Consider the following 19,211-nt stretch of genomic DNA (forward strand, 5'->3'; position numbering starts at 1 on the left):
GGAGGGGGCTTAGAGATAATTTTCACTGCTAACAGTTGCCAGGAGATGCTTTGAGAATCACTGCTTTAAGGAGTCTTAAGTCCTTCATCTGAGGGATGATCATTCTGTCCAGCAACTTTAAAGTTAGGAAAATCTTTGTTAGAAAAACACTTACATATGATTTATCATTTGTTAGCAGGATGCCTGAGAGCGCGCCACTTAAAAAAAAAAAAGCTCAGTCTTTCATGGTCTACACATACTCACAGCCTTAGAAGAATTCAGAGGACAAGTTAATTGAAAAGATTGGTTTATTCTGTGAAAGTCCTCTTAATTAATTTTGGAACAGAGTAAGGATATAAGTACATCAATTTATAAATACATGCATAGATAAATACAAAAAACAATGCTGGAATTGGAAGGAATTAAAAGGACAAAAAAAAAAACTCTGAATAAGATGAACTTACAAAGACAGGAAAAAAAAGGTTTACTACTAAATCATCTTACTTAGAAAGGAGCTTAAATTTTTCCTTAATTAAAAAAAATTGTGTTCTTTCACTTATTTGCAGTCAACTTCCATACAAAAGACTTAACATCTTCTTGCTTTAACAAGAAATTAAGAAAGATACAGACATATATCTTCCAAGGCCAAAAGAGAAAGCAATACAAGTAACTCTGAAACAAGAGGACATCGTTGGCTAGGGAATACCTGCTCTGAACTTACTTTGGTATTGTGGTTATAATGGACCCACTAAATGATGATGATGATTAATGAAAAGCCTTTAGAGTATCTTTAGAGAAAAAAATGGGAGCAAAAAATAGGAAGAACTAAAGCTTTATTGTTTTTATGGTGATAACTTGGCAGACAATCTCTTCCCAAAAGTGTGTATTTTGACTTGATTCCCATTTCCTGGTATATGAGATTGAATAAAAATAAAAGTTGATATTCGCTATACATCACAACAGCGATATATGAAAAAGAGGCTAGCTAGATGAAAATCTAAGTATAATAACAGAAAGGTCAGGGTTTCCATGACTGTTGATTATTAAAAAGACAAAAAAAAGCAGCAGGGGGGGCTTGAATGCTTTCATATGCTTAATAATTAAATCGTTACCAATATCACATAAATAAAACTTTGCACTGAAAAATAATCTAGTAAAAGTGGTTTTCTTCAAAACTTTTTAAAAACTGAAAGATTATTAACTAACATGAGTGAAATGAAATAATTTATAATTTTTCTACTTCCAAAATAATTCAGAACCCAGCAATCCTAATCTGATTTCACTTATTTAAAAAAGCTGGGCTTCCCTGGTGGCACAGTGGTTAAGAACTCTCCTGCCAAGGCAGGGCACATGGGTTCCATCCCTGGTCCAAGAAGATCCCACATGCCATGGAGCAACTAAGCCCATGTGCCACAACTACTGAGCCTGTGCTCTAGAGCATGTGAGCCACAACTACTAAGTCCACGCACCACAACTACTGAGGCTGGTGCTTCTAGAGCCTGTGCTCTGCAACAAGAGAAGCCACTGCAATGAGAAGCCCGCGCACTGCAATAAAGAGTAGCCCCCGCTCGCCACAACTAGAGAAAGCCCATGCGCAGCAACAAGGACCCAACGCAGCCATAAATAAATAAATAAATAATAATAATAATAAAAGCTGCTGGCCCATAAAGACAGACAGTTTTTGAGAAAAGATGCATAGCCATTGATGAAAGAAGAAAAATGTATTATATGTAACATGTATAAGAGCTCAGTCATCTATCCTGATTCCTCTGAGAACAATCTCCATATCTTTCTTCTTTATTTACTATGGTTTTGTCCAGATATCAGAACTATAAATATACAGATGTAAATATGTGAATTTGTATGCAATTTAGTATCAATATAATTATTCCCCAAATTCTCGAATATATTTGATGGATATCATCGTTATATTCCTACATGCCTCTACAAAAGAACTTAAAAGATGTTCTTTTTAAAAATTATTCCTCAGGGGCTTCCCAGGTGGCGCAGTGGTTGAGAGTCCGCCTGCCGATGCAGGGGACACGGGTTCGTGCCCCGGTCCGGAAAGATCCCTCATGCCGCGGAGCGGCTGGGCCCGTGAGCCACGGCCACTGAGCCTGCGCGTCCGGAGCCTGTGCTCCGCAACGGGAGAGGCCACAACAGTGAGGGGCCTGCGTACCGCAAAAAAATAAAAAGAAATTGACTCCACTGCATTTCAGAAAATGACAGATCTAGGCAGACAGAGGTTTAAGGGTGGAGTTTAGATAACATGCTCTTGTGCATGGAGTTCCCAGATAAGTCAATGCTTCCAAAACCACTGACAAGATGTCTACAAATACAGCACCAGAGATGACCAGGAAAATGGCAACTATTCCATTAAGGAGACAGCTGGGAGATCAAAAAGCATCCTGCAGCTAAAACTTTTCACAAGGTAGCTGAAGGGTCAACTTCAGACCATTTTGTGATACTGTTGCAAAGAAAGGTTTATTTTGAAATAAACGGTATAGAGAATATTACACAAAAGCGGTTTTGTAATAATTACTACTCTTAGAGACGATTTCTTCAGTTAGTTTCAATTTGGTTGACATGATAAAAGAACAATTATTAATGAATTTCGGAATTAAATAAATTGAAGTTGAAATCCTTTGGTCACACCATTTTTTTTTTTCCTTTTTAAAGGATTGTTTGCAATTGTTACTTGACACACCAACTAACATAAGAAAACCCAAAGCAAGAAAGTCATAAAGCTACCTTATCAATTTGCCACAATTATTACCATAAAATTTAGCAAATACCCTGGAGGTGGTACCCATGTTACGTCAAGACCATGCCTCCTCTTATTACTGTGGAATAAAGGAGGAGGGCAAAAGCGGGAGTGAGATGCCACTGATCTTAGCTGTTTTCTTGATTCAGAGGTAATAATGCATGGAGTGAGAAAGAAAAGGGAATAAGAAAAGAGATCAACCCAGGAATAAAGAAGAGATTTTAAAAAGAAATAAATCAATATTACTGGAACTCCAAGACAATAACGTAAAACAAAGGCTCTAGAAAATAGATGCTCTGTCAAAATTTATATTACCAAAATCATGCAAGAAGTGGAAAACTTGAAAAGACCAATTACTGTAGAATAGATTGGCAAGATGATTAAACAGCTACCATTCATGAAAGTACTAGAACTAGATGATTTCATAGATGAGTTCTAGGAAACATAAATAGCTCCAATCCTACTTGAACTATATTACAGATCACAGAAGGGAATCTCCCCAATTTATTTTTTGAAGCTTGCATAACTTGCAAAATATTATAAGTGAAAAGCTATGAATCAATTTCATTTTTGAATAAAGATGTAAGAAATGGAAATAAAAATATTAGAATTAGAATTTAATAATTGAAGCAAAGAATTATATATTACAAACACATATGATACAGCCTAGTAAAGGAAGGTTGGGTTAATATTAGAACATTTATCAACCCAGTTGAATGTATTCAAAATTTTAAGAAGAAGTAATATTACCATATTAATATAGGTTCAAAAACATTTAATAGAATGCATTACCATTCTTGATAATTGAAGGAAACTATTTAAATATGGTAAAGACTATTTAATAAATACCAATAGCAATTACACAATAAATAGCAAAATACTAAAATCTTTACATTTAAATTGAGCAACTTGACTGAGATTCCTGCAGTTGCCACTTATATTTAACTGTCTTAGAGAGTCTTATGAATACAATAAGGATATAAAATAAATACTATTAACATTAGACATAAATGAAAAAAGTTTATTTTTTTAAATATATCACCCAAAAAACTCAAGAGATGCTAGAAAACCTTCATTAATAAAATAATTTGAAAATGATAAATATGCCAAAGCAACATATTTTCTCCATTTTAATAATAAGCACTTAGAAAGGGAAAAATATTCCATTCACAATTGTTATAAAACCTACAAGAGTATATAGAAATAAACTTAACAAGAAAAGTATAAAATCTACATGAAAAAAGCCTACAAAGTCTTATTGAAAATCAAAATAATACACGAGAAATGAAATGGCATACCAACTTATTGAATGGGGAACCTAAAACTCATAAAGTATCTCTTTCATAAAATTAATTTTTAAAAAAGTAATTTCAATTATAGTTCTAATAGGTTTGATTTTTTGAATTGAATATAATAATTTTAAAATTAACATTAAAGAATAGATATTGGAGGATAGCAAAAGAAAATATGAACAGATGGCAGACTTGCTTTACCATCTGTTAGAACGCATTATAAACCCATTGTAGTCACTAACTGGGTAGTGACAGAGTACACCAATGAATCAGTGGACTAGAATAGAGAGCTGAGAGAAAAAAAATCCAGCATATATGATAATTTAATGTAAACAAGTAAGATATTTCAATTATTTGGGAAAATAAATGGTGGCACATTGGAAGAAAATGGTGTTGGTGCCCCATTTGATATTAAAATATGTTCTAGATGAATTAAGAGTTTACTATAAAAATTAACAATAAATATCTTAGAAGAAAATATAGGAGATTAAATGTGTAGCTGAGAGTGGGTATATCTTTATTACCAAGACAGGAGACTCAGAGTCTATAAATATTTTACTAGATAAGAATTTTAAAAAATTATTTTGGCCAAAGAGACCAATATAAAAACACATAGCATATGAGAGATTTGAAGAAATTTTCAATACACATTGAAAAATGATGGGTTAATTTCTATAATATCAAAACAACTTAATGTCTATAAATATAAACTAAAAAGGACAAGATAAATATCTCAAAAAGTGAGCAAAGATTTGCACATTCTACACATTGTAAACTGATTTAACATATTCAAAGAAGGATGCAGCCTTATATAATTAAATAGAAAATGTTGATGGTAAGTAAAAGAAAAAAAATGTATAATATACTAGATTTTAAAAAAATGTGTGGACATTGAAAAATAGGAAAATAGATTTTAAAAAATGATAACAGTGCAATTATCTCTGGTTATCAGCATTTTGAATATGTTTTGGTTTCATTTTTATACATTCTTAATTGTTTTTCTGTACCCAAATACCCTTGTCTTTAGTCTTCTCAAGGTTAGTAACTGGCATTACATTCCATCAGTTGCTATTGTTCAAGTGTAAAGGTAGAATAATTGTCAGCTTGGTAGAGAACTTACTAAATATTACTAAATATATGAAGTATAAATACATATGCATTTGACACTATTACATTTTGATTGGGACCATTTCAGAAGCAGCCTTCATGCCAGAGACCTGTGGTTATTTGAACCTTTATTGCTAATGATTTCTTGACTGTTATACCTGTAACACCTGGCAATGAGATCCCTGTAGAGGTGGTCACTGAAATTAAGATGATTCCTGATTGTGTATGATTTAACATCAAAGCCCCCAGGAACTACTGAATGGGAGTAATAAATTTCTTGTTCTATTAAAGATATATGTATCTTTAATAGAGAGAGAGAGAGAGAGAGAGAGAGAGAGAGAGAACTTTCATATTGTAACATCTTTCTGTGACCTATTACTTACTGCCTATATACTGCCTGTCTTCCCCATAAGAGCTTGGATTTGGTCTTTTCAGTGTTGAATCCACAGTGTCTAGAAGCGTGTCTGGCACAGAGTAAGTGCTAGCAAATATTTGTATAGTGAAAGAATAAAGAATTACTTTTATTAGTTTTGTCAGAAAATAAATCTAGAAAGCTTTCCTGTGTGTTTGTTTTGGAAAACTTTGTCAGTTCACACATTTAGTCTTAAAATTATGTGCATCCAATGTTTAAGTTCATCAGGACCTCAAGATAAAACAACCTAATGCATAAGGAAAGCATTACTGTTCCCAGGATTGGGATGAAGGAGAGCAGAATATGACACCCCAAAATACACCACTTTGGCATATTGATTATTTTGAATTAGTTGAAATAAATCTCCCATGTGAAAGGTACCACCTATACCAGGACAAAGAGAGACATTCTTATCACCAGAGATAGGGAATTTATGGCCAAGAAGGCTGTATAAACGAACCTTGTTACTTCCTCACTAATTTACTACCCCAATGCAAAATTTCAAAATGCAAATTCTTCAAAAACGCATTGTTTCTTTCTCTAAAAGGCATAAGAACTGCCTGCTTTGGTCACTTCTTTGAGTCTCATATTTTTAATGGATTCCTACAGGTAGAAAATTAAATTTATCTTTCTCCTGTTAATCCATAATTTAATTATTAAACCATCCAAAGAACCTAGAAGGGAAGAAGAGAAAAGTTTCCCTTCCCTACAGAGACAAGAGAGATTTTTCTTGTGAGTCTGTTGAAAGCAATGCTTTCAACAAAATCTTTACAATGAATGAAGGTCGTAAGTCTGTTTCTCATAAAATCACTTAATGTAGGTTAATTGACATATTGCTAAAATGCAATTCAGGAGTAAAAAATATCCTGCAAATGGCAGTGATTTTGAGGTTTTCCTGAAAAGCACTAGGCATGCAGATAATCTATAATACTGGCTAACTGGAGGCCCATGGACTTTAATGGACAGTCCTCTGGTGGTTAGAATGATACCAGGAAGCTGAGAAGTAGACAAGACTTGTACTTGAATAAACCACACACCTAGGCACACAGGTAGGCTAATGAAGTTCAACAGCAGAATTATGGTTCTCCACTACAGAAAATATCAGGTTTACCCTTAACAGACAAAAGGACAATTTACGTCCTACAAAATCTACACCATAAAAATTTGCTGCATTTTGCTGTAAACTAGACAACTGTTTTGGGTATATGTACTCAAACTGCTTCTTTAGTCATTAAAAAGAAAAACCAAAAAATAAACAAACAAAAAAACACCCCAGAATGCCAAGGCACTGGCTGGTAAACCTTGCAAAATAAACTGGTTATAAAATGTACACATAGGGGCTTCCCTGGTGGCTCAGTGGTTGAGAGTCCGTCTGCCGATGCAGGGGACACGGGTTCGTACCCCGGTTCGGGAAGATCCCACATGCCGCAGAGCGGCTGGGCCCGTGAGCCATGGCCGCTGGGCCTGCGTGTCCGGAGTCTGTGCTCCGCACGGGAGAGGCCACAACAGTGAGAGGCCCGTGTACCACAAAAAAAAAAAAAAAAAAAAAAAAAAAAAAACAAAAAAAAATGACATTACTCTATGCATAAGGTAACTATATATAGGCTTGTGAAATATTTGGAGGTTTCTCCCTCAAATGCTGACTGTAATTTTAGAAAAATAGAACTGTTACTACATTTTTGGTACTAATTCTAAACATACCAGGTGTCTAATAAAGGCACTCTGTAAAGGTACTCTTAGTTTAGGAATGATAAAATCATGTCATCTACATAGTAGATAATATTTACTTTTTTTTTTTTTTGTGGTTCGCGGGCCTCTCACCACTGTGGCCTCTCCCGTTGCAGAGCGCAGGCTCCGGACACGCAGGCTCGGCGGCCATGGCTCACGGGCCCAGCCGCTCTGCGGCATGTGGGATCCTCCCGAAACGGGGCACGAACCCGTGTCCCCTGCATCGGCAGGCGGGCTCTCAACCGCCGCGCCACCAGGGAAGCCCCAATATTTACTATTTTTATCTAAAAGTGGTATCAAGTTATTAGGGAACAGTTTACAAAGGGTCTGAGACATATCCCTATCTGGTCACATCCATGTAACTGATAAGATAATGAAAGTTTACAACTGAATTCTTAAAATTTTCCCCAAAATTATTCATCTTGCTTTAATCATTGCCTTGTCAAATGATTCCACCATTTCCAAGTCTCTTCTTGAAAACATCTACAAACATATCTGTCTTTTCATTTCTCCTTCCCCACCATGTTGCCAGCCATTTAGGACCACTACCTATATAAAACCCTTTAATGGTCTACAGAATGTCTTATATAAACAATTTAGCACGGTCAAGTATTTTCTTCACAACCTGGACCCTATCTACATATTTAGCCTTACTTTTAATCAGTCCAGCCTCTGCGTAGCAGCCACGTGTACCTGATATAAATCAATAAAAATACAATTATATATTTAAACACCTCCATGTTTTCACTTCTGTTACCTTTGCCTGAAATTCTCCCCTCTTCCTGTCTTTTCCGTGATATACTACTCATACTTTAAGTCTTAGTTCATGTGTCATTTCGTCTATGAAGCATCTCCTGAACCTTTCCAGCCCCCAGGTTGACTTACCCAACCTGTTCTGGGGATCTTGTGATATCCTTTACATACTTCTCTCATAGTATTTATGAAAAGCATTGTGTTTACATGGTTACATGTTTCTTTCCCCCTCTATTAAAATGTAAACATTTGGAGACTTTGTTTTTATGGTATGCCTTTTGCATAGCATAGGGCTTACCATATAATAGACAATCAATTAATGGCTTTTTAAAGGGTGAAGAGATTCTAACAGTCATTGGATTTCCACACCTTTTATAACAAAGCCGCTTGCTCAGATCTCACTGAAAATAGGAAATGATTCCAAAGTAACATATGTTTAATGCACCTTAATAGTTATTGTTCCACTTTTGATTCAAAACGGCAAACTGAGCATGCAGCCTGTACAGTATTGCTAAAATTATTAGCAATAAAACATCAGCAGCAGAGCTATTTCTGCCGATTGCTGGAAGAGGAAGACCAGACATTTAAGTGCTGACTAATAAGCAGAGTGGAGCAACTGGCAGTCCAAGATGTGTATGGAGGGGCAGTAGACACATAGGAAGCTAAACTACTAGGCAGAATTCTTTATAATCTGAAACTGGAGGAAGGAACATGTAAACAAAGGGGAGTGTAAAAGTGGGCTGGAAAACAGAGATAGTTCCTCCACCACCTTTAGAACCAGACAACCATTTAATCCCCTAGAGAGAAAATGAGATTTTTTAATAAGTAAATAAACAGTTATAATACATAATAACTATTAAATGAAATTATCTGGGGATAACAAAGTCAAATGTTCAAAAGCATAGAAAATCATCAAAATGATAGATACATACAAAGTCCAGAGTTGAAGGTATTTGTGCATTCAAATCAAAAGGGCCTACAAAATTTTCAATTAGGTCCACACTTAGACACCTCATTTGGAAACGGTAAGACAACACACATGAAATGAATATTTCAAGAATTTTTAAAAAGTTATCTACGAATGAAGAACAGATCAATATCAGACTTTCCATGAGTAACATTGCTTCCTAGAATACAAATTGAACAATTACTTCAGTGCTTGAAGGAAAATTAATTCTCACCCCTGAATTCGTCCTCTAGTAAACCTATTACTCAAGTGTAAAGACAGAATAAACTCAGAAAGCTTACCTCGTGAACATGTTTTTTCAGGAATTTGGGTGAAGAGTATCATAAAGAAAATACGTAGGATCTAGGAAAGCTTGAATCTAACTCAGGGGGGTGCAGAGCAGGGAAGATGGATGTGTAATAGGCCTAGAGAGTCACCAATTTAGACAGGAGAGGATAGGGTACTGAGAGGGAAATCTCCAGGGAAGAAGAGCCTAGCCTAAAAACAAAAAGCCACGTTTAAAATCATGGTCAAACATAAGAAAATGGTCTAAATTCAAACAGGAAAGCAGTGGGTTTCCAAAATACAAATAGAATAAGAATTGGAAATATATTTAGGATACACTTCTTAAAAAAGCCTTTTTCTTACATTCAAGAATAAAAGAAAGGCAAACTCTAGTGGATGGAGGGAGGGGGATTTGGGGGGTAGGGGCTGTCAAAACAAAGCGTGATCCCAAAATAAACTCGAGTAAAATGATTTTGCTTTTACAGACCCTCTGAGACGTCTATATATAGACCACAGAAGAACTATAAAGAGACTAGGAACAGCTGGAGAAGGGTAAGGAATGACTTTTATTTTAAGTCTAATTTTACATTTTGATTTTTAAAATTCTTCATAAATTAATATGATTTTTTTTATTTTAGGAAAGAAATAATACATATGTGTGTGTGTGTGTATATATATATATATATATATATATATATATATCTCACGTCTCCTCTCAAAATTTTTTTCCAAAAATTATTAGATGACTTACAAATAGGAACTTAGATTGTTAAAATGTAATTACTTATATTTGTCACATTGTATAAATCTTTAGTCACAGTCTAACATCAGAAGGTGAGCACAAAGTTATCTTCTTGTAGAAGAAATGGCCCACAATTCCCTAAGGGAACACATCCTTTTGAGAATAAATTGCATTCACCATGTTGCATTATTACATTTATTTTAGGACTACAGGCTAAATCCATAAAACTTGTAATGATGTGTTTTGTTTTTTTTTTCCCTTCCAGGCTTATGGGAAAAGACTTAGTTTCACGATTACTCTAAGTCATTAGAAGCAATGTTAATTTACTACTATCTCAAGTCTTTTCATCTCTAATCTACATTGATTTTCTGTCCTGAACAGAAAGTGTGCATTTTTAATGCTTTAGCTGCAATACATTTTCTTTTGGGTAGTTTTTTTCCTGCAAAAAGTGAATAAAAGACACAAAACAAGTGCTTAAACATAGATTAATAATTTCCTAGACATGACTGAAAAGAGTACACAAATTTTTAGGGAGGTAACGTCACTAGAGTGAAAGAGCACATGACCTGGAAATAGGGCCCAGAACCTACTCCTCATTTATTGCTGTTGGTTATAGTCTCCATGGGGACCTGAGCTCCTTGAACACTTAAAATTCAAATCATGGCTGACTATCAGTACATAGTAAATTCCAAAAATGTAGAGTCTTTTTTTTTTTTTTTTTTTTCACAACAAATTGAGTTTGTGACTATTTGCTTTTACAGGCCCTCTGAAGAGTCTATACATTTCCCGTTTTTTTTTTTTTTTTGTCACACAAATTGAGTTTGTGACTATTTGCTTTTACAGGCCCTCTGAAGAGTCTATACATTTCCCGAATCGCCGTAACAGAATGTTTTTACAAAATAGGTCTTAGCTTTGTTTTCTGGTGCTCCAGTCACCTTGTGGCCCTCAATACTTGCCCAGGATGACATGGGGATCCTTTCCTTTTAGTATACTGGCTCAAGGAAAAGCAAAATCAAGGAAGTCAATGCAGATGATGATTTGTCTGAAGCTGTCCCATTACTGTCTCTCTATGCTGTGCCCTCCCTCCATGGAGAGAAGGATGTGTGTCAATTCACAAAGCAATACTCATTGACAAGCACATATTAATACTTTAAAAAAATAATTGTAGAAAAAACCAAAAAACAAACAAAAAACCAAAAAAGCGTGGCCCAAATTGAGGAACAAAAGTTTAGTGCTCAGCAACAATCTGAAATCATCCATCTAAAACTTTAATATGCAAACTAAAAGTAGTATTCAATTCTTCATTACTTTGGAAGAATGAGTAGGGGTCTAATGACAGTCTAATAGTTCATTATTTTTAAAACCCAAGGAATGAAGATTCACGAACATTGGCTTTTCTTTCTAACCATCACAGCCCTGCTTCCTGAAATTAGCTTTAACCACATTATTTTAACCTCTTGACTTTTTCGGTAACAAAACAGGAAACCAATCCCAATTTTTCCCACTCATTTAATTTTGGATTAGCTATTGTAGTTTTTCATGGAAAAATTCTGCAATAGGTACAATAATATACATACATACATACATATTTTTGGTATATAATATGGGTGTTTTTTCAGTTACATAGAAACAAACTCTCCCATCAGTTATTTGAAGCTCTTTGCAAATAAATGTGGAAAGAGATACTTTTGTTCTTAATTAATATATATATAATATATTATACATAATTATATATATTATATATATAATATATATAAAATATAATTTAATATATATTAGATGTAAATTATGCTATATATGCATATGTACATATGCATACATATGAATTACCGTTACTAAAATGCTGATTGCCATAAGAAAATTTTTTTTAAATACCATTCTAATTCACTATTTCTGGAACTTAAGGATTCCCTATGATATTGTTCTTTTGCAAAAATATCCATCGCTAAAGGTTTCGTGTTCTTAATTCTTGAGAAATAAGGTCATTTCCTCACTAAATACAGAGCTAAAAACATAATCCTTGATATAGGGATGGCAGAGCACAATTTAAAATCTAAATGATCTTCAAACTGCAAATGCCATGATGGATTTTGGATTTGCCAATAACTTAACAAAACCTGTTTTCATTTGTCAGATAAATTGTGGCCCTCTGAGCTGTGTACCTAAAAGACAGTTCAGTACAGTGGTTAAGAGCAGGGGTTTGGTTAAGAGCATGGGTCCACATCCTGACTCTGCTATTTCCTAGTCATATCAGTCTGAAGAAAAATTTTACAAAGTTAATGTGGGTTCTGTAGGATTTGTAGAGGAAGGTATCTAGTAGAATCTGTGGATAGTAATGGAAGTGGTAAGAAAAAAAGAAACATGATTCTTATAAATATTACTGTGATTTTGGTATGCCATCCTCTTCTCTGATTTTATGAAATCTGAGTAATGGATTTTTAGCTATTTTGAATTTATTTCTAGTTTTGGGATGAGTTTCATCGACCAAGCCAGTGGTTCCAAGCTCTATGAATTATTCTTTTTTCTTTCAAAAATAACTTGGTTAAATAGAGAGAAACAAAGCAAGGGAGGGAGGGAAGGAAGGAAGGAGAAGAAAAAAAGGAAAGAAGGAAGGAAGAAAGGAAGGAAAGAAGGAAGGGAGGGAGGAAGGAATGGAGGGAGGGAAAAAGAAATTGAGTTATGGCAACATGTCTTGTGGCAATATCACCAAACAAATTGCTATGCCTTCACCAGGTAGGAACCTACACACTCCTCAGATTATTTTAGACAGTTTAAAGCAGTGCAACTCATTAACATTTTTGGTCATTAACTAATAACCACTGGATATCTCAAATCATGTTCTGCTTGCCAGTGTCTTTAGCCCAAATGAAGATGCATTTGGTAATTCCATTTATGACATAAGGTAATTCTTTCATGGGAGCCATTTGTATGTACTTATGTATGAATTATTCCACCAGAATTAATCTGGCCTTTTCTTTGGGACTCTCGATGCTATAGAGAATTATACAGTACAGATGATTTCTATGGATTCTTGCTTCAGATTTCCTTTGCTTGGACTTGAAAGCAGCTATTTAATTTTACTTCAACATATTATATTCTTTGAAATGACAGAGGGCCTCAAAGGGTATTAACGAGTTCTTGTCCTAGTTAACTGTTTTAAATTTAAAAATTTTTCTTCTTTGCTCTTATGAAATAGAAGACTAGTAGAGGAAAAAAACTCATTACCAGTGCTATTTAAATTTTATTGGTTGCTACTGTGCTCAGTGTTTCAGAGGATGTCCACATGCCTTTTTTTGAGGGGGGGTAGTTTTCAATTAAACAATAAAATGTCCCATCAATAAACTGAAACTCTTTACAAATAGCAAATGTGGAAAGGGATACTTTTTCCTTAGACTCTGTTTCAGGGCATCTGCCTTTGTGTTTTAGAAAAATTAGCCCTAAGGATAATGAAGACATCATCACACTTTTCAAAATGAAATTTAAAGCAATAGAAGATATAACGAAGGGAAAGGGAGTTAATTTTAATAAGAGAAAAGTAATAAAAATCAAAATGAAATTGACATTTAAAGGGTAAATACCTTTACTATGTGATCCAAATATAAAAATTGTTATGATAAACACTAAGACTCCATGGAAAAAAATGAGCAAACACAAAATGACAGTCCCTCGAAAAGGAAATAAAAATGGTTAATAAATATATGAAAAAGCCCAACTCAGTAAAATAAGAAATGCAATAAAGAAATGACACTTTTTCTCCTAGTAGATTAAAAAAATATGAGAACAGATAATATTCAGGGTTAGCAAGAGTGCAGAGAAATACACTTTGCTGTACATTGGTGGGAGGATAATTCAATAAAATGATTTTGGATCAGTAATTATCAATTATATAACAAAAAACTTAAAATTGTTCATATTATTTAGTTATATCTAGGTATTTCTCCTAAGGAATGAAATCAGAAATGAAGATGTGGGTATTTTTTTATGGAGATGATTATAGGGAAATATGTATCATAAAAACATGAAAATAGTATAATGTATAATAATATATAATATACCATAAGATACAGCATATATTATGTTTCATAGTATAATATATAATAATAGTGTAAAAGGTTAAATGAACAAGGAAATAGCCATATGAATTCCAAAACTGATATCACATTACATAAAAGAATTAATACACGAGATATAGCATAATCAGATACATTTCAGTTGCACATACGTGAAGGAAATGTGCAAAAATATCAATAAGTTTCACTTGTGAAATTATGAAAGTGCTTATCTCTATTTTTATACTAAATTGTTTTCTATTTCAATATAAAATGGCAAATATAGAAATCATAAAGGCTTACATTTTTAGGGGAGAGGAAAAGAAATTTCATTGTTAATATTTAAGTCTCCAGAGTACAGAGAGCCTATGGAAATTTCTTAACTGCAGCAGTACAGTGTTGTTAGTTACAGCTTGTCTCCAATGATGCATCTTCCTGCTAAACCCAGATACTTCACTGACCAGAGTTTCTGTCATCTGTGATTCTATTCAAGTTTCTTTTAATTAAAATTCCTTTTATCAGACTTCCCTGGTGGTGCAGTGGTTAAGAATCCTCCTGCCAATGCAGGGGACATGGATTCGAGCCCTGGTCCAGGAAGATCCCACATGCCATGGAGCAACTAAACCCATGCGCTGCAACTACTGAGCCTGTGCTCTAGAGACTGCGTGCCACAACTACTGAGCCCACATGCCACAACTACGGAAGCCCAGGTGCCTAGAGCCCATGCTCCACAACCACAACAAGAGAAGCCACCACAGTGAGAAGCCTGTGCACTGCAACGAAGAGTAGCCCCCGCTCGCTGCAACTAGAGAAAGCTCGTGTGCAGCAACGAAGACCCAACGCAGCCAAAAGATAAAAATTTCTTTTATCATCTTTAGGCAAACTGAAAATTTTTGACTCCATTTTTATGGCAAATTCTCTATTTTCCTGAATCAACTTTTGACCTTCAACATGACATCATGCCACTAGATTCTATGAATTTGGTATACAGAAATGGTTTGTTATACAGAAATTACAGAGAAATAGATAACTAGAACAGAAATTGAGTGGTACTGTAACACAAACCTAAAACACACAGCATTAATTTTGAGACAAGGTGGCAGCTGGAGACCAGAAGGGCAGTGAGAAGAATCAGTGAAAACAGGAAAAACAGTAAAGAAATTGTTTTTGAGGACTGGAGAAAAGAGGACTCACAATAATTATTATTGGCACAATAAGCTTAACTATTGCCTGAAATAATTTTGAAGATAGAAAATATACCTATAAACTTGTGGATCTGGCTAAAGGGATATCCAAGCAAACAGTTGACAGTGTTATTTGTAATCTTTTAGCCATACATAACATGGTATTATAAGAGAGATGAGCTAAAGAAAGAACAATTCAGTTTTCAAGTAGAATTTAGAGGATATATTGCTAACTCAAGACTTTCTGGGTTGGAAAATAAAAGTTTCACATTTACAGCATCTCCAGCTGGCAAAAGATTTTCCAAGTTAAGACACTGTTTCAAGAAAAAGAACAGATTAAGTATTCTGTCTGCAAGACAAGATCAAATCAAAGATGTAGCGCTAAGACAGTGTTAAGACCTCAGAAAGATTTCAGAGATCCTCTCAATTATATAAAAGTTCTACATCTTAAATGTGTCCCACAGTATCCTAACTCTTATGTAACACTAGAGAGAGTGTCCTGTCTTGAAAACACAGGACACTCTCTCTAGTGGGTATGTATTTTATTTAAGAGGATTGATAGGGACAGAATAAAGGGACAAAGTAGGTGATTAAACAGTTAAACCCACTAGGGGATTATAAGTAGAGAAAAGTAGAGAAAAAAAGTATGGGAGACCCCCATAAGTTAATGATCATTCAAGAAAGCAGGTTTGCTTAACCACAAAACCATGGAGGCTTGTTTAGCAACAAAACCATGCAATAGAAGCATGAGACATGCCCCCAAACAATAAACAATGGTGGCATGAGACCCACATCCTGCCCAGTGAGCTCAGTAGGTTAATGATTCCTAGGACACACTCCTCTGCACACACTAAAAACAAAAATATAAAGAAAAAGTAACATTATACTAAAACATGAGATGATTTACCATTTTTAGCATATGCTACCACCTTTTACGCTTATTTCCATTGCACCACCGACAGTCCTGGCTTGACCAGGTAGGGACAAGAAAACTGCTCCACACAACATGGAGGAGGAGCTGATGATAGGAGCTTGCCATCTACTCATGAATGAGGAAGAAGGTGGTCTTCTCTCCCTCCCCACTTTTCCTTTGATTATAAAACTGTTGCCCAGTAAGTTCATGGCATGGCACCCTCTTGCCCACTTGCTTGTAAGCTTCACAAGTCTCCCATTCTAATAAATCACTTCTTATCTATCAATTTGCCTCTCGCTGAATTCTTTCTGCACTGAGGCATAAAGAACCAGAGCTCCTCAGAGCAACCCCCCCCCGAGAATGCCACCTGGTGGTTTTGGGATGGAATTATAATTTGGTACACAGAAATATCACACAGAAAATTTTAAGAGTTGTAGCAGCTTAAAATAAGTGGCAGAAAGAGTTTAACCAATAGCTTACAACACCATGCTCTATTTTAAATTGCCTATCAGGCTATTTCTAGTATATACAGTTCAGTATTATTTTCAAATGATAATAGGCATCAAATTATTATAGCTAACATTTACTGAGCACTTTTTAAATACCAAGCATTGTGCCTAGATCATTTATAGAATATCCCACTTACTCCTCTAAAAAAACCCCCAAAACAAACACAAAAAACCTTTTAAACTGTTCAAACATTTTGACCCACACCTAGATTTTCATTCCAGGAACTTTATCACAAAAAGAGATGACATATTTATATGGTGATACTCAGAGCAACACTATTTATTAGAATAAAATCATGGAGAAGCCTCAAAGTCTAATGAAAGAGGAAAGTTAAATTGAGAATCTTTCACATGATGGCTTATAATGTATCAACTGAAGCATATGAGTCACTATAACTATTGCTTTCATTTTTAATGTAAAAAATCTAAGGTTTGGTCAGGTTATGCTGTCCAAAGTCACACAGAAATTAGTAGATGAAAGAGTTCAACCCTGGAATTATGACTTCAGAAAACCCACTCCCAAGCACTGTACCACCTTCCTTATATTGGATCAAATTACAATTTATAAAAGAAAGTAAACACTACTATCATATCTTATGCATTGAGAAACTTCACTCTGCAACAGAACACATCCTACTTGTAATCTTGTGAAAAGTATTACAAGATTTACAGGGAAACACACCCTTAGAGGTGACATACACTCATTTCTGGGTATGTTCCCAGAGGAGAAGACTATGGGCTTCTGACTCAGCCTTAGCCAGACAGTGGATATCTTGATCCCAGCTGCCACCACATTGCCTGTTTCAGTGCCAGTGAGCTTCATCTGGGTCCCAGATGACAGAGAGAAGAACAAATCATAGGAGGGCATCTTTTATGTTAAGGAGGCTTTCGTGAAACCCGAGAAGGCCTGCTGGTTTGAATAAGGCAGATATTTAGCTACACTGTCTTATATAAATGCCTTTACCAAACTTTTGCTTTATAATTTAAAATAAATGCCTATAGATTTTTGCTTTTTCAAAAACAGAAGAAATAGAAAAAAATGATGATACTAAAAAAATCTACATTAATGAAGAGATATAGCCGAGATCTGAGGCACATACAAGAGTAAAAGATCTTGTTATGGTTCCCATAGCAACTGCAACACAGTTGCACTTCACTTTTATGTTAAGTACGTTTAACTTGAGTGGGAATGCAAAATACTTCCTCTGAGCCAAAAAGAGAATTATGGAGAACACAGAGACCATGTTCCAGACTATTCTGGCTTTCAAGTATGTCAAATATTAACCCTAATCTGTATTAACATTTTCCCATCAATACTATATGTTCATTTGTATTGATTTTAAACTACCTTTATTCAATTTATAAAATATAATTATCTAAAATGGGAAGAAGTCCCATTAAAATCTGTTAAATCAGAAACCATGACTTTACAATTCATACATATAGGGGCACTGTCCTGCTTGTAATTACAAGAGAATACTGGCTGAAAGTACAATCTATGAAAATACAATCTGATTCCATTCACTGCCAAGTGTTTTAAGCTTAACATTTTTAATTACTGTAGATATAATCTGAAACTATATAAAAAAACACATGGTGCTTTAAGCAAAGGATATACATAAAAATTTTCAAGACATTTGTAGTTTGCATATTTTTCTCTATTTCAATAATAAAAAGCAGGGAGGGTACTTACTCCTGTTATGTAACGAGGTCTATATTGAATAGTTCCAAATAAACCAAGAATGACGATAATAATATGTACAAAATTTGCCAAGATAGGTGCCCACTGATATCCAAGGAAGTCAAATATTTGCCTCTCCAGCACACAAACCTAGAAGAGCAAAACAGGATATATAGATAAGCACAGTGATGAGAGAAAATAAAGGATCACACCGACATTATAATTAGCAATTGTAACTGTGTTACCATATCTGGCATTTGTCTTTAACAGTGAGAAAGACATTTTTAGGTATATTTCAGAGGAAGACTATGGAAGCCGTGGATCCAGAGACAGGTAAAATCCTTTCAGGGATGATTTTATGGAGGCATCAAGTAGTATTTGCAGGATGTCATCTGTGCAGTCACAGGATAAATTATATTGTCATATGCACTGTCAAACACTTGAAGTCATCAACCAGCAAGTTTGGGAAATGACGTCCACACCAAGGGCTTGTTGTTAGGATCTGCTCAAATGTCACTGTATAAGTTGGGAATAGAGCAAAGGGGGTTGATGGAGAGGAAAAAGAATTCTTCGGCAAGTCAAGAGACCAGATTCTGGATGTCGACCTGGCACTAGGCAGCTGTAGTGCCACAGGTAAGTCATTTCCTTCCTCTGGGAGTCTGATTTGATTACTCATTTGTAAAATGTAAGACTTTGACTAATGTCTAGGGTCCTTCTAACTTTAATAGTACTAGATTATAAATCAAATGTGACTTAAAAAAAATCATATCCAGTTACCTATAGTAACCAGGAAAAAGAAGGGCCCTGAAAGAAACTTAAAACAATTTTTTATTTTAAAAAATAAAAATAAAGCATCACTGTTATAAA

At 34.8% G+C, this 19,211-nt stretch overlaps 1 protein-coding gene across 1 annotated transcript in view; it reads right to left on the minus strand.

The window, feature by feature from the left end:
• NKAIN2 (sodium/potassium transporting ATPase interacting 2) overlaps positions 1 to 18,490 on the minus strand; it is a 547,495-nt gene extending 529,005 nt beyond the window's left edge. The window contains exon 1 of the mRNA XM_007447977.1: positions 18,357 to 18,490. The gene's annotated coding sequence lies outside the window, so the exon portion shown is untranslated. The remainder of the gene's footprint in view (positions 1 to 18,356) is intronic.
• Positions 18,491 to 19,211: the final 721 nt, after the last annotated feature.

The sequence above is a fragment of the Lipotes vexillifer genome, unplaced genomic scaffold (genome assembly GCF_000442215.2).
Source record: "Lipotes vexillifer unplaced genomic scaffold, Lipotes_vexillifer_v1.1 scaffold756, whole genome shotgun sequence".
Taxonomy (NCBI): Eukaryota; Metazoa; Chordata; class Mammalia; order Artiodactyla; family Lipotidae; genus Lipotes; species Lipotes vexillifer.